The sequence below is a fragment of the Octodon degus genome, unplaced genomic scaffold, assembly GCF_000260255.1.
Source record: "Octodon degus isolate 3935 unplaced genomic scaffold, OctDeg1.0 scaffold00067, whole genome shotgun sequence".
Classification (NCBI taxonomy): domain Eukaryota; kingdom Metazoa; phylum Chordata; class Mammalia; order Rodentia; family Octodontidae; genus Octodon; species Octodon degus.
The window spans coordinates 6,543,285-6,556,988 of record NW_004524643.1 but is presented as its reverse complement, the minus strand read 5'-3'; the positions used below and the strand labels follow the sequence as shown (position 1 = coordinate 6,556,988).

Here is a 13,704-nt window from a genome sequence, read left to right as displayed (position 1 = left end):
TCTCCCTCTGCCTCTGCCTCTCCCTCTCCCTCTCCCTCTCCCTCTTTCTCTCTCCCCCTCCCTCTCTTCATTCTGTTACTATAGAGAGCCTTATTTAATGTAAACATCAAAATATAACATTCACAGTGAATTTCTATAAAATTATCCTGTATCCATCTCACTATGAAAAATGGCCAAAATTCCTGCTTAGTGTTTAGTTTGGTCTTTTCATGGTTTTATAACAAAATACCTAAGATTGTGTAATCTGTAAACAAACAATAGCAATGTATGTCTCACAGTTCTGGATACTGGGGAAACCCAGATGAAGTTGACGGAGTTGATATCCAATGAGGGCTGCTCTCTGCTTCCAAGATGCCACCTTACTGCTATGTCTTCATGTGGTGGAAGGTAAAGGGACTTCACTAGTTCTCTCCAGGACTTTTGTTTTGTTGTGTTTCTTGCCATACTAGTGATTGAACTTAGGGTTTCTTGCATGCTAGGCAAGCATTCTGTCACTACTACTGAGCTCCCTACCTAGTCCTAGGTTTTTTCTTTTGAAAAAAACCTTTTGAGACAGGGCCTTGCCAAATTACCCTAGGTAGCATCAAACTTGCAATTCTATTCCTCAGTCTCCTGCGTGGCTGGGACTACAGGCATGTGTCACAGTGCCTGGCCCTCAGGACTTTTATAAAGCACTAATCCCATCCATACACAAGGGAACAGCCTTTACAGCCTAAGCACTTCCTACAGATCCAAGTTCTTAATATTGCCACATTGGGAAAGAAGTTTCATCATGTATTTTGGAAAGAATGCATACATTCGAACCGTATGTAGGCACGGTCTCTGTTTTGGTTCTTCTTATCTGTATTGTCCAAATCTTACTGATTCTCCATGTCTCATTTCTGTTCTTATTCTATGTCCCTCTGTACTTACATGTTCTGTTTCTGCTGCCACAAATTACCATAAACTCAGTGCCTTCAAACAATACAAATTTATCATTTTATTCTTCTAAAGGATCGTCTAAGATGGGTGCCAGTAGAGCTGGGTTTCATCTGAGAGCTCCAGGAGAGAACCTCCTTGGATTCCAGAAATAACCCTTTGCTTCTGGTAAGTTATAATGTCCAAAACTGTTTCTAGGTACTGTGAAATCTCCAGTGAGGTAAAATCACTCTCAGTTGAAGTGACTATTGTAGACCAATAATTACAGTCTTATTCTCCTTTATCAAGTGAGCAATTTAGAGAAGGGCATGTGATGCAGTTATGACAAAATAGGAACAGAAGTCCAGGGGATGCAAAGAGAAGTGAGAGTTTTTCCTTTCTGCCTGAGATACTGATGTGTGTTGACTTAGTTCTTTACTTTTTTCCTAATGGTAAAGATTGCTTCACTTGTGGCAGTCAAGACCAGTCAATGTTATTAACTCCCAAAAAAGAACTCCTATTTTTTTTTTATCAGATTGCTGGCCCACAGAAATTTGAATGAAGCTGAAGTAGGTGGCTTCTGGGGTGACTGAAATTAATCCCACTCCTTGGGAAATGAAGCCATAGCCAGCTGATACTTAGCACATGCTGTTCCTCCAAGTGCTAGATGATGGGCATGTTCTTCAGGAGGGAATTGGTTATCACACCTCTTCGATGAACTGGAATCCCATTAGCCTCTTGAAACAGCTTTTGTTTCTCTGGAAGTTTATTTTCAAAATATCTGCTTAAAGCAGGGCTTCTAGTCTCCTGGGAAATCTGATAAAGAGCCAGCAGGTTCTACAACATCTTGGCACAGTTACTGTAGCCTTTATTCTTGAGACTACGTATGAAAGAGCAGAATGAAAAGAATAGCTCAGGTCCCAGGTAAGCTACTAAATCAGCCATGGGACTGACTACCTGAGGACACTAGATAAACAAAACTGTCCTCTGTGTTTAAGACATTTTGTTAGGGATTTTGTTGTTTGTGTCGCAAAGCATTCTAACTGACAGGGTTGTAGTGTGAGAGGGCTAGAAATTAAACATTTCCCTCCTTCTTGCAATGTACACAAATGGTGCAATGTTAGAGAGCTATAGGTGTTTAAAATAAACATGTATAACTATTCTAAATGCTACCCAGTGTCAGTGCTGAGGAACAGAAAATATGTGTTCATGAATGCTATGTGCTTAAGAAAAAATTTAATAAAAATTTTTAGAACTAGAGCTCAAGTACCAAATGGAACCACAACTAAGATGGAATGGAAGATTGCAGGATTGAGAAAATAATTCAAGGATCAAAACTAATACCACTGTTAAGTAATAAATTAATGTAAACAGTGAGAGACAGCAGGGACATGAGTAAAATGTAATTTCCAACACAGAAGCAAGCCTAGTTAATCATTACAGTAGCAAAGGAAAAGAATGCCAAAGTTAAAGCAATTAGAAGTTAGTCACTGTGGAGGACAACATTATACAACATAAGACTGATTGTTGTCCCCGAAAGAGTAATCCTTAAAAATGGAGCAAAAAGGAAGATACTAAGAGGAATTTACTCTGACCATTGAAGGGCCTGTCTCACTCTAGAAAAAGTCATTGAACTAAAGAAAGAAACACATCAAAAGACATTAAATTTTAAAGTTTAAAGAATGTTCTTCAAACATCCACACATAAATGGAAAGTCATATTTTAAAAAATTGTATTTTAACATCCCAACAATATTCAATGTAGATGATGCCAGGAAAGTTACAAAATGTGACATTGGAATACTCCACAGCCACGTTGTTCATATATATACATGCCTAAGTATTAAAGAACTCAGGGAGCACAGCAACCAAGAAATCCTAAAATCAAGCCACTTTCAACAAAACCCATATACCAGTGAAGTTTAATTACAGACAAAGCACCGGATGTGGTAGCACACACCTGTAATCCCAGCACTCAGTAGGCTGAGGCAGGAGGATCATTTGAAGCTCAAACTAGCCTGGGCTATTTAGTGAGCTGAAGAATAATCTGAACTACCTAATGAAACCTTGTCTCAATTCTGCATAAAAGGAAAAAAGAAAAACTACAGAGCAATATGTCACATGAATATAGTGACAAAAGCCCGCAACAAAGTATTTTTAAACATACATAAACCAAATTCAGAAGTATATCCAAGCAGTTATATATTATGGCCAATTAGGATTTACTCCAAGAATTTGTTTGGCTCAATATGTAAAAATCTATCAATGTGAGAAAAAATAAATCGAAAAAGCAAATAAAAATCAGATAATCACTTCAATACTGATAAAAATGTTCAACAAACTGGATAGTAAAGGATATTTTCTCAGTCTCTTTAGATACATCCTCATTGAATGGTAAAAGACTTGAAGCTTTTCTCCTAAGATCAGAAGGAAGATGAGGATACCTGTTTATTTCTGCCACTTTTATTCAATATTGTACTATATTCAGGGCTATTAGACAAAAAAGGACACATATATTAGAAATTTACCTCTACTTTGAAATAACATAATTATGTATATAGAAAATACCAAGGAACCCATCAAATCCTTTAAAACTGACATGTGAATTAATTTGCCAATGTTTTAGGATACTAGATCAGTGTACACGTATCAATTTATATTTCTAAATACAAGCAGTGAACAATCAGAACATCAAACTGTGAAAACAACTGTATCAGGGTAGAATGAAAAATAAAATATACAGAAAACTTTAAATAGAATTTATCGGGCTGGTGAGATGGCTCAGTGGTCTAAAGCACCTACTTAGAACAAGCTTAGCAAAGCACAGGAACTGCGGTTCAATCCCCCAGCACCACATGCCAGCCAGCCCTGCCCCCTGGTGGGCTGAGCTTGACACCCACATCCACACACACACACATAAATAAATAAAATTTTAAAAATAAATAAATAAATAGAATTTATCTTTAAATGCTGGAAGGATTTATGTCTCTCTTCTTTTTCTTTTTCTTTTCTTTTTTTTTTTTTTGGACTGGGGATCAAACTTGGGACCTTGCACTTGCCAGGCAGGTGCATATACCGCTGAGCCAGCTCTCTGGCCATAGAATTTAAAGAGAACCTAAATAATGTGAAGACATTTATTTTCATAGATTGAGAGAATTATATTTATTTATGTCTCATACTGGGAAACCCAGGGTCTCACTCATTCCAGGTAAGCCCTCTACTGCTAAGCTATATCCCAAGATCTTTTTACTTTGAAACAGAATCGCACTAAGTTGCATAGGCAGGCCTCAAAATTGTAATTCTCCTACCTTAGTGTTCCTAGTGACTGGAATTATACACATAGGCCACCACACCCAGAAAAGTAAATGCCATTAAATGTCAGCATTCCTCAAATTTACTAGCACATTCAGTGTAGTCTCTACCAGAATTCCAGTCGTTTTTCTTTTTCTAGAAACTGACAAGCTGCTCCTAAGAGTCACATGGAATAAGGCACCCAGAACAATAAAAGCAGTCTTTTTCCCCCTAAAAAGCAATCTTGAAAATATTGATAAAGGAACTAACATCATTCTCCCCTCAAACTCCATCTGTTTCTCAGGTTAGACTCAAATTTCCGGGCACAAGTGATGCTCCTGTCTCAGCCTCACCAAAACATACAGATAGAAATATAAATGAATGGAATTCAACTAAGAATCCAGAAGTAGGGCCGGCGAGATAGCTCAGCAGTCTAAAGTGCCTGCTTATGCAAGCTTAGGCAACAGAAGGGACCGTGATTTGTTTGATCCCTGGCACCACATGCTGTGCCAACCCCACCACCAGGGCAGGCTGAGCCAGCCACAAAAAAAATTTAAAAATCCAGAAGTAAACTCTTATAGTTACAGTCATCTGATTTTTGTCAAGGAGCCAAAATGGTTCAATTGGAAGAAAAATAATCTTTTCAATAAATGGGGCTGAGACAACTAGATATCCCCATGCAAAAGTATATTGGACTGCTTGCCTCACAAACATGCAAAAGTTGATGAAGGACAAAGTTGATCAAAGACATAGCTATAAAGGGAAAAAACAAGGTGCATGCCTATATACCCAACACTGGGAGGTGAGGCGGGCAAACCGCAACTTAATGAGTTAGCAAGAACTTGTCTCAAAATATTTTAAAATGATGGGGATGTAGCTTAGTGCAAAGGTCCTGGGTTCAATCCTTGGTACTGAAGATAAAAAGTGAAAACAGTAAAATACTTAGAAGAAAATATGGGGTATTTATTTCTTTTGATCAGGCAATGGTTACCTAAAAATGCCACCTAAGAACCAAAGAACAATCTTATAGATTGGACCTTAGTAAAAACATTTGTGTTTGAATGTCAAGAAAATAAAACAGCAATTGGAGAAACCACAGAATTGAGAAAATATTTACAAGTCATATATCTGATAAGAGACTAGTACTCAGAATATATAAAGGACACTTTGAATTAAACAATAAAAACACCATCCAATTATAGCAGGGGCAGTGGATTTGGATGTATTTTTTCCAGAGAAGTTACACAAATGACCAGTCAGCACATGAAAATATGCCCAACATCATTAGCTATTATAAAACACAAATAAAATACAAAGACATACAAAACACATTGAGCCACAACTTCATACCCACTAGAATTACTAAAACAAAAATGATAATACAGATAATGTTGTTAATACACAATGGGATCATCATGAAATCACTTGGGGAATGTGAAATGGTACAGCCACCCTGGAAAACTGTTTAGCACTGTCACAATAGGCTAAAAATATGGTTATCCTATGACGTGGTCCTTCCATTCCTAGATATATACCTGCTCTAGTTTGGATACTGAATACCTCACTGAGGTCCATGTGTTAAAATCTTAATCCCCAGAGTGGATGCTATTGAGAGTTTATGAAATCTTTAGGAAGGAAGTTTTTGTGGGAGGCCCTTAGATTGAGCCAGGAAGGATGTGGGGCTCTGCCCTCCATGGGGAGAAGCCAGAATGACTGTGTGTGGCTTCTGGTGGTGGCTGGGTCTTGAAGAGCTAGCATTAAGTCCAGAAGACTACTTGAACCCTCTCATTCCTCTGCCTTGTTTCCTTCAATAGCACAGAACTCGGTGGTATTTGCTTTCCTCATATGCGAACATGAACAAGGAACTGGTCAGTTAGGATAGTTGCCCCAGCACAGGCTGTAGAGACTCCATGGGGCCTCTGGAGCAGGGAGTCACCTCACAAACCACAGGCCATAAAGCTAATCAGATGAAACCTCAATGACCCAGGGTGGGAATTTCTCGACTGACAATAGCCATGTGGGGGGCACCATTGACTGGTCATGAGCAGGCAAAGGAGGGTAGGACACAGCACGCGTACACAAACATCTTTTTTTTTAAAATTTATTTATTTATTTATTCATTTTGTGTGTGTGTGGCCAGTTCAGCCCACTAGGGGGTGGGGCTGGCTGGCATGTGGTGCTGGGGATTGAACCGAGGTCCTTGTGCTTTTGCTTAACTTAGTTTGTTCTAAGTAGGTGCTTCAGACCACTGAGCCATCTCACCAGCCCGCGTACACAAACATCTGAGGATGGAAACAGACTAGGCCTCAGCACTGGCTCACTGTCCCTCCCAACTGACTACTGGTTTGTAAGACTGCTGACCCTGGAAATGAACCACCAACTCAAAAACCAAGGAGATTGTGGAAAACCTTTCTATTTTTAATTGGTTCTTTGGGGTACAAAGTTTTTTTTTGTTTGTTTATTTTTTCTTTTAAACTTTTTTATTTTGCCCCCCATTTTTCTCATTATTTTCCATTATTTTCATCTGATTCTATTAATTTCCTTTTATTCTTTTTTTATTTATTTAGTACAGGATACAGGGTCTACAGGGTCTCACTACATAAATTGGAGTCTCAATGATCCTCCTGCTTTCAGCCTCCCAAGTGCTGGGATTACAGGTGCAAGCCACCACACCAAGTCTTTCTTTTATTCTTTAATAGCATCCTTTTTCTTACTTTTCTCTCATCTTTTTCAACTTTCCTTTCTTTGTTCTCCAAATTTTACTCTTTCATTTCTACATTCCCTGCCTTCTCTATCTTTGGCTATATAACCATTAAGCCTTATCAATCTTTAGATATTTGATTTTTATTTTACTGTTGAATCCTCTAGTACTGTTAGTGGAGAGTATAATGTTATATTTAGTAAACATATCTTGTATCAATATTTGCTTTGTCTTAGTACTTATACTAAATTATGGATCCTATTTCATTGCTACTTCCAGTATTCACTACCCAGTTTGGCTTTGATATTATTATTGTTGTTAAAGGCATTAGTAGTGCCAGGGTGGGATTGTTATTAATCAGTTTTCTCTGTATGACAATATCTGGGTTGCCTTTGTGTCAGGAGCAATGCCTGCTCCACACCCAGAGCATTGGATGCTGGGCTAACTCCACAGCGTTCTCCTTTTCCAAATTAATAGAGATGGTTGGATTGTGGATCAGAGGCAATAGTATACAGTTAGCCAGACCAGCTAGTACACTGAAGAGCAGGAACTAACTAACAGGATCTGCATGCCAGCATAAAGTTTTTCTAGTAAAATCAACCAACAAACTGAAGCACATACACTAAAACATATAGATAAAATAAAACAAGAAAAACAAGAGAAGATAGGTAACAAAATATCTCCAAAAACTCTTATCTACCACAAAACTGATCCATTGGACATCAGTGGTGATGAATTCAAAAGCCATATAGCTGAATTATTCAAAACAACTAAAAAGGAAATAAGAAAACCCCCAAGAACTCACAGAAGATATAACTAAACAGGTAATAGAACTAAAGACCACACAATCAATGAGCTCATAAAAGAAATAATAAAAATGTAGCTGAGCTAAATAAAATTTTGTACAACATGAGTGCCCAGGGTAGCAAAGATTTAAGGTCCATAGAAAGAAATCAAACAGAAATCCATGAGATTAAAGATGCTCTTTAAAGAAAATGCTCTTGAAAGTAAGGGCAAAAGAACTGACTGATGTGAGGAAAAAAGTGTCCGAACAGGCAGACAGCACTGATGCTGGTGACCATTCACACAGAGATATCCTAAAAACAATAGGAGAGCATAAAAATGGATCCCACAGCTCCTAGATGATGCAAAGAATAACCTAAAATGAATTGTAATTAATGAAAAAATCAGAAAGACAGCCCGTGTGGAATACAAACCTGCTTGAAGAAGTAATAGCAGGGTCCTTTGCAAACAAGGGGAACATTAATATACAGATAAGTGAGGAATATAAAAGAGCTACTATCAGAAGAAAATTTCTTGATGATGTGTCATCATCAGGTTCTCAGGAGCTCAGCACAAGAACAGAATCTTAAGAACTGTTAGATAAGCACAAGCAATCCCTTACAAAGGAAAATTATTAGAATGACAACCGACTTCTTCACATACATCTTAAGGGCCAGGAGAACCTGGAGTGAATTATTTATTTTTTTAAGAAAAAGGTTTTTCTTTGTGCTTATTTATTTATTCGATACAGGGTCTTATTACACGGTTCAGACTCGTAGTGCTTCTCCTACCTCATCCTCCCCAGCAGTGGGACAACAGGCATGTACCACCAACCTGTTTTGGGGCTGGCATCACATGCCTGGGGTTCCAGGGCCAGCGTGGCATGCAGTACTGAGGATTGAACTCAGGACTTTGTGCTTGCCAGGCAGGCGCTTAGACCACTGAGCTATCTTCCCAGCCTGAGTAAAGTATTTCAAGACTGAAAAGAAAGCAACTTCCAATACAGACTGATATAACTTTGCAGAAATGATGTGCCTTTCAAAAGTGATGGAGAAATAAGCTGTTTATGGCACAGAATACCTTACAATACTCATGAGCACCAAACTAACACTCCCCAAAATTTGTAAGGGTACCATGAAATGAGACAATGAAGCCAACATGCTAGTTTAATATAATAAATGCAACATGCAGGACAAACAAGCAGGGATAAAGGAGGGGAAATCAGCTATAGAAAAATAATGCAATTACACAAATAAGTCAATATATTTTAAGGGCCAGTGAGATAGCTCAGTAGACTAAACATCTGCTTAGGCAAGCACAAGGACCAGGGTTCTATCCCCGGCACCACATGCTGTGCCAGACCCTCCTCCAGGTATGCTGAGCTGGCTACCTTGAGCCAGCCACAGAGTCCAGGTGGTGCATGCCTGTAGTCCCAGCACTGAGGAGGCTGAAAACAGGAGGATCACTATGGGTCCAAGCTGCATAGTGAGACTATCTATGTATATATTGGTAACTCAGTGTGAATGGTCTGCATTCACAAACAAAACAAAAAGAAGGGCAGAATGAATCAAAAAAACAAAACGCAAAAGCATGCTACATATAAGAAGCACAATCCAAAAAGAAATGATGGACTAGAAATGGAAGAATGAAAAAGAATAGTCCATGCAATTAGAAGGCCAAAACAAGCATGGCTGGCTGTTCTATTTTTCAGAAAAAGTAAACTTCAAGGCAAAACTGATCAGAAGAAGCAAATATGATGACTACACATTAGTGAGGGAACAATTCTACAGAAAAAAATAACAATTATAAACATATATCCATCCAAAGCTGGTGCACCGAACCTCATAAAATGAACACTAGTGGACAGAAAGGTCAGAAAAACATAAACTCTCTTAGAGTAGGAGAAATCAGTACCATATTGTAACAAACAGGCAAACTAACTGGAATCCCCCAAAAAATAAAAAAAGAAATATCAAAATTGAGAAAAATCTTCAAACAAATGAGTTTAACAGATATGTACAGAATATTCCACCCAAGCACAGAGCACACATTCGTCTCAGGAAAACACAAATCTTTCATTAAAAGAGAACTACAATCTAACCCATAAGGCATGCTTAAATTAAATAAGGGAAAAAGAATCAAAGTTATGCTGTGCATATTATTAGATCATAATTCAATGAAACTAGAAATCAGTGATTTTAAAAAACACAAATTACTCAAACACATGGAAATTAAGTAATATCCTCTTAAATAATCAATGAATCAGAGAAGAAATCAACAACAAAATTAGTTCCTAGAACTAAGCAACAATGCCAGTACAACACACCAGAACCTGCTGGACACCACGAGAGTGTTTCAAGAGGGAAGTTTTTGCTGCATGTACCCATATTAAAAACAAAACAAAGTCAGAGGAAACCCAAATGAATAACCTCATGATGTATTTCAAGGTCTTAAAGACAATGATAATCTAAATCCAAAGCTCTTACAAGGAAGGAAATTAGAGATCAGAGTATAAGTTAATAAAATTGAGACTAAGACAAAAATTAAAAATAATCATTGAATCAAAGAACTGATTCTTCAAAAGAATAAACAAAATATACAAACCTTTAGACAAACTTATCCATAGATGGCAATACCCAAATCAATACAATTAGAAATCTTAAAGGCAAAATCACGGTGCACATCGCCAAAATCCAGATAAGTAGTAACTACATCAAAAATCTGTATTCCAAAAAAATCGAGAATTCAGAACAAACGTATAAATTTCTAGGTACATATGAGGTACCAAAACTGAATCAAAAATATAAAGACCTTAAATAATCCAAAAGCAGACAATGAAATTGAAATTAATTTTTTAAAAAATTACCAAAAACAGCTCAGAATCTGATACATTCAACAGTAAATTCTATAATTCCTTTAAGGATGATTCTAATACTCCTCAAATTCTTTAATTGAAATGGAAAGGGAGGGCCAGCCAAATAGCTGAGTGGATTAAAACACCTGCAAGCAGGCACAGGGTCCAGGGGTTCAATCCCTGGTCCTGCGGTGCTGGCTCCACCCCCAGGGTACACTGAGATGGCAATTGAGACTGGGTGTGGTGGCATGCGCCTGTAATCCCAGCTCTTGGGAGGCTGTAAACAGGTGGATCAGTACAAGTCTGATCTAGTAGTGAGACCTGAACACCCTATAGACCCTTCCCTAAAATAAATAAATAAATAAATAAATAAATAAGAAATGGAAAGAGAAGAACTACTCCTAATGTAATTCCTGAAAGCTAGAGTCACCATGATTCCAAACAAGACAGACTCAACCTAAAAAGAGAAATACAAGTCAATCTCTTAAATAATATAGATATTAAAAACCCTCAACAAGATAGTAGCATACACAGTAAAAGAAATCATCAAAAAGATAATACATTGAGATCAAATTTGTATATCTCAGGAATGCAGGGATGGTGCAACATATGCAAATCAATAATGTAATACATCACATAAACACAGCAAGGACAAAAAGTACATGATCATCATCACAAAGGACCCATTAAAACCTTTGGCAAAATCCAGTATGTATTCATAATAAAACCTGGAGAAAAATACAGAGGAAACACTAGTTACTACCGACCTCATGTACTCACAATTTGAGTTACGACTGGAATGCTATGTTTAACTTATGACCAAATTGAGTTATGCCCCAAATGCCAACCTTTTGTACAAAGGCTCACAATGCCAGAAAAACACATGTAAGTGTACTTAAGCATCAGCCTGAACCCAGATGTGTGTACCTGTGGACATGGTTTCAGTCAGTGCTTTATATAATTGCTATGATTACTGCTATCAAAATAGTTCCCACAAAGCTGGAGAATAAAAGCCAATGAAGACAGGGGAGGTAAAGAAAGCAATCTTGATCAAAAAGAAGAAGGAAATTACGGAGAAATGTGAAAACGGTATTCATGTGACCAATCTCACTAATATATACATGTTGAAATTCATCATCTTGACAATCTTACAGAGAAAGATTTCTATAAGGAAGTTACTATGGCTAAAGCTCTTACTCAAATTAGTAAGTCATGATCAACAGCGTCAGACAAGACAAAAAAGGCTATCATTGGAGTGGATACTTGAAAGGCAGACAGCATGTTATAGTCTGCCTGAGTCTATATTTGTGAAGAAGCTAGGGTTATGAATGTAGATCTCAAGAAGGATAATCCACCAGTAAGTGACAATGGAGAAATATGCCAGTAAGGGGTTGTTTCACAATTTTAAAGAGAGAACCGGGGTTCATAGCATAACTAGGCATGGTGAAGCAGCCAGTGCTGTTAAATGGACTAGTGAAAATTATATGTACCTCTTCAGAACAATGACATAGTGAAATGGCTTTTGCTCTCATCAAATTTTCAACTGTAATGAAATTGGCCTTTTCTGGAAAAAAATGCCCAGGAAAACATGTATTACTCAGGAACAGAAGAAAATGCCAGGTCACAAGCCTATGAAGGATAGGCTAATCTTATTGCTATGTGCCTGTGCAAGTGGTGACCTCAAGATAAATCCTCTTTGGCTTATCACTCTGAGACCCCTAGAGTGCTTGGAAAACATAAAGACATGAAAAATAGGCTAGGGATCATGTGGGGGTCTAACATAAAAGCCTAGGTAACAAGAGTACTTTTCCTTGAATGGATCAGGGAGATTTTGTCTCCCACTATTAAGAAATATTTACAGGACAAAGGTTTGCCACCCCAGGCACACCTCATCATGGACAGTGCTCCTGCTCACCCATGCAAGTTGGAAGAAGAAATGGCTGAAGAATTCCCATGATTCTCAGTTGAGTTCCTCCCACCTAATACTACTCCTCTCCTATAGTCTATGAGCCAGCAGGTTACACCTAACTTTAAGAATCTATACAGGCCAGTTGTGCCACATACTTGAATCTCAGCACTTGGGAGGTTGAGGCAGGAGGATCACTACAAGATCAAAGCCAGCCTGAACTGGAGAGTGAGATCCTGTCTCAAAAGCAAACAAACAAAAAAAGGAAGCTATACAAGCTATACACCAAGGAACTATTCCTGAAGTGCTTCCAGGAGGTCTCAGATATAGATTTAACACCTAAACAGTTCTGGAAGGAACATTGCAACATTCTTTCCTGTGTGGGGTTCATTGAGAAATCCTGGGCCAATATTTCTCTAAGGATGTTAAGATCTTGCAAGAAAGTTTGGCCTAAAATTATATAGGAGAGAGAATTTGAGGGCCGTGTAGGAGTCTGAGCCTTCAGCTGATCCTGTGGTTGATGACACTATCACAATAGCAAAGTCCATAGACATGCAGGTAGACAGTGGTGTTGTTGTGGAACTAGAGGAGGAACACTCTATGGCATTGTCTACTGAGGAACATTTGCAACTTCTGACTGAGCCACAGAGAATGACAGCTAAGGAGCTTTCTGAAGAGGAGGAAGGGTGAAGGGTATCAACAATCAGTGCAGCAAAGTTCTTCTCCAACATAAAGGAAATCCTGAAAAACCAGACAGAGCTACAAACATTTATAGAGAAGACCCACCCAGACACAGAAAAAGCCAATCATTACATTTACTTGCCTAATGACAAGTTCTTGTCGTACTACAGAGCAGCATTAAAGAAAAAAATAGGAGTAGGATTTTCTGCCGAGTTCCGGGAGCCCCCAGACCCAGTCCTAGCCCAGGTCCGGTGAGTGTGCGGAGAGCTTCCTGCTACCCTACGCTGGCGGGACCTGTCCTAGCCCAGGCGCAGCGTGGGCCGGACCCTCTCCCAGCCCATTGGGCTGCCCCCCATCACTCCGCACTGCCTCCCCCAACCCGCCCGCCGAGTAGGATTTTCTGCTGAGTTGCGGGAGCCCCCAGACCGGGTCCTAGCCCAGGTCCGGGCCACAACAGGTTCACCCTTAAGGGCAGCAGCGGAAAGGATTGAGCACAGCAGCCAGACCCAAGCCAGACACAGCTGGATAAGTCCTAACTTTGTAGAGCTGCACCTGAACTTCAGTACGTGCGAAGAGTATAACTACAGCAAAG

At 38.8% G+C, this 13,704-nt stretch overlaps 1 long non-coding RNA gene and 1 pseudogene across 1 annotated transcript in view; one reads left to right on the top strand and one right to left on the bottom strand.

Annotated features, from left to right (window-relative positions):
* LOC111817705 overlaps positions 1-3,348 on the top strand; it is a 12,707-nt gene extending 9,359 nt beyond the window's left edge. The window contains exons 2-3 of the long non-coding RNA XR_002821837.1: positions 1,433-1,482; positions 3,264-3,348. This is a non-coding gene — a long non-coding RNA (uncharacterized LOC111817705). The remainder of the gene's footprint in view (positions 1-1,432; positions 1,483-3,263) is intronic.
* LOC101575978 lies at positions 1,493-1,743 on the bottom strand (annotated as a pseudogene).
* Positions 3,349-13,704: the final 10,356 nt, after the last annotated feature.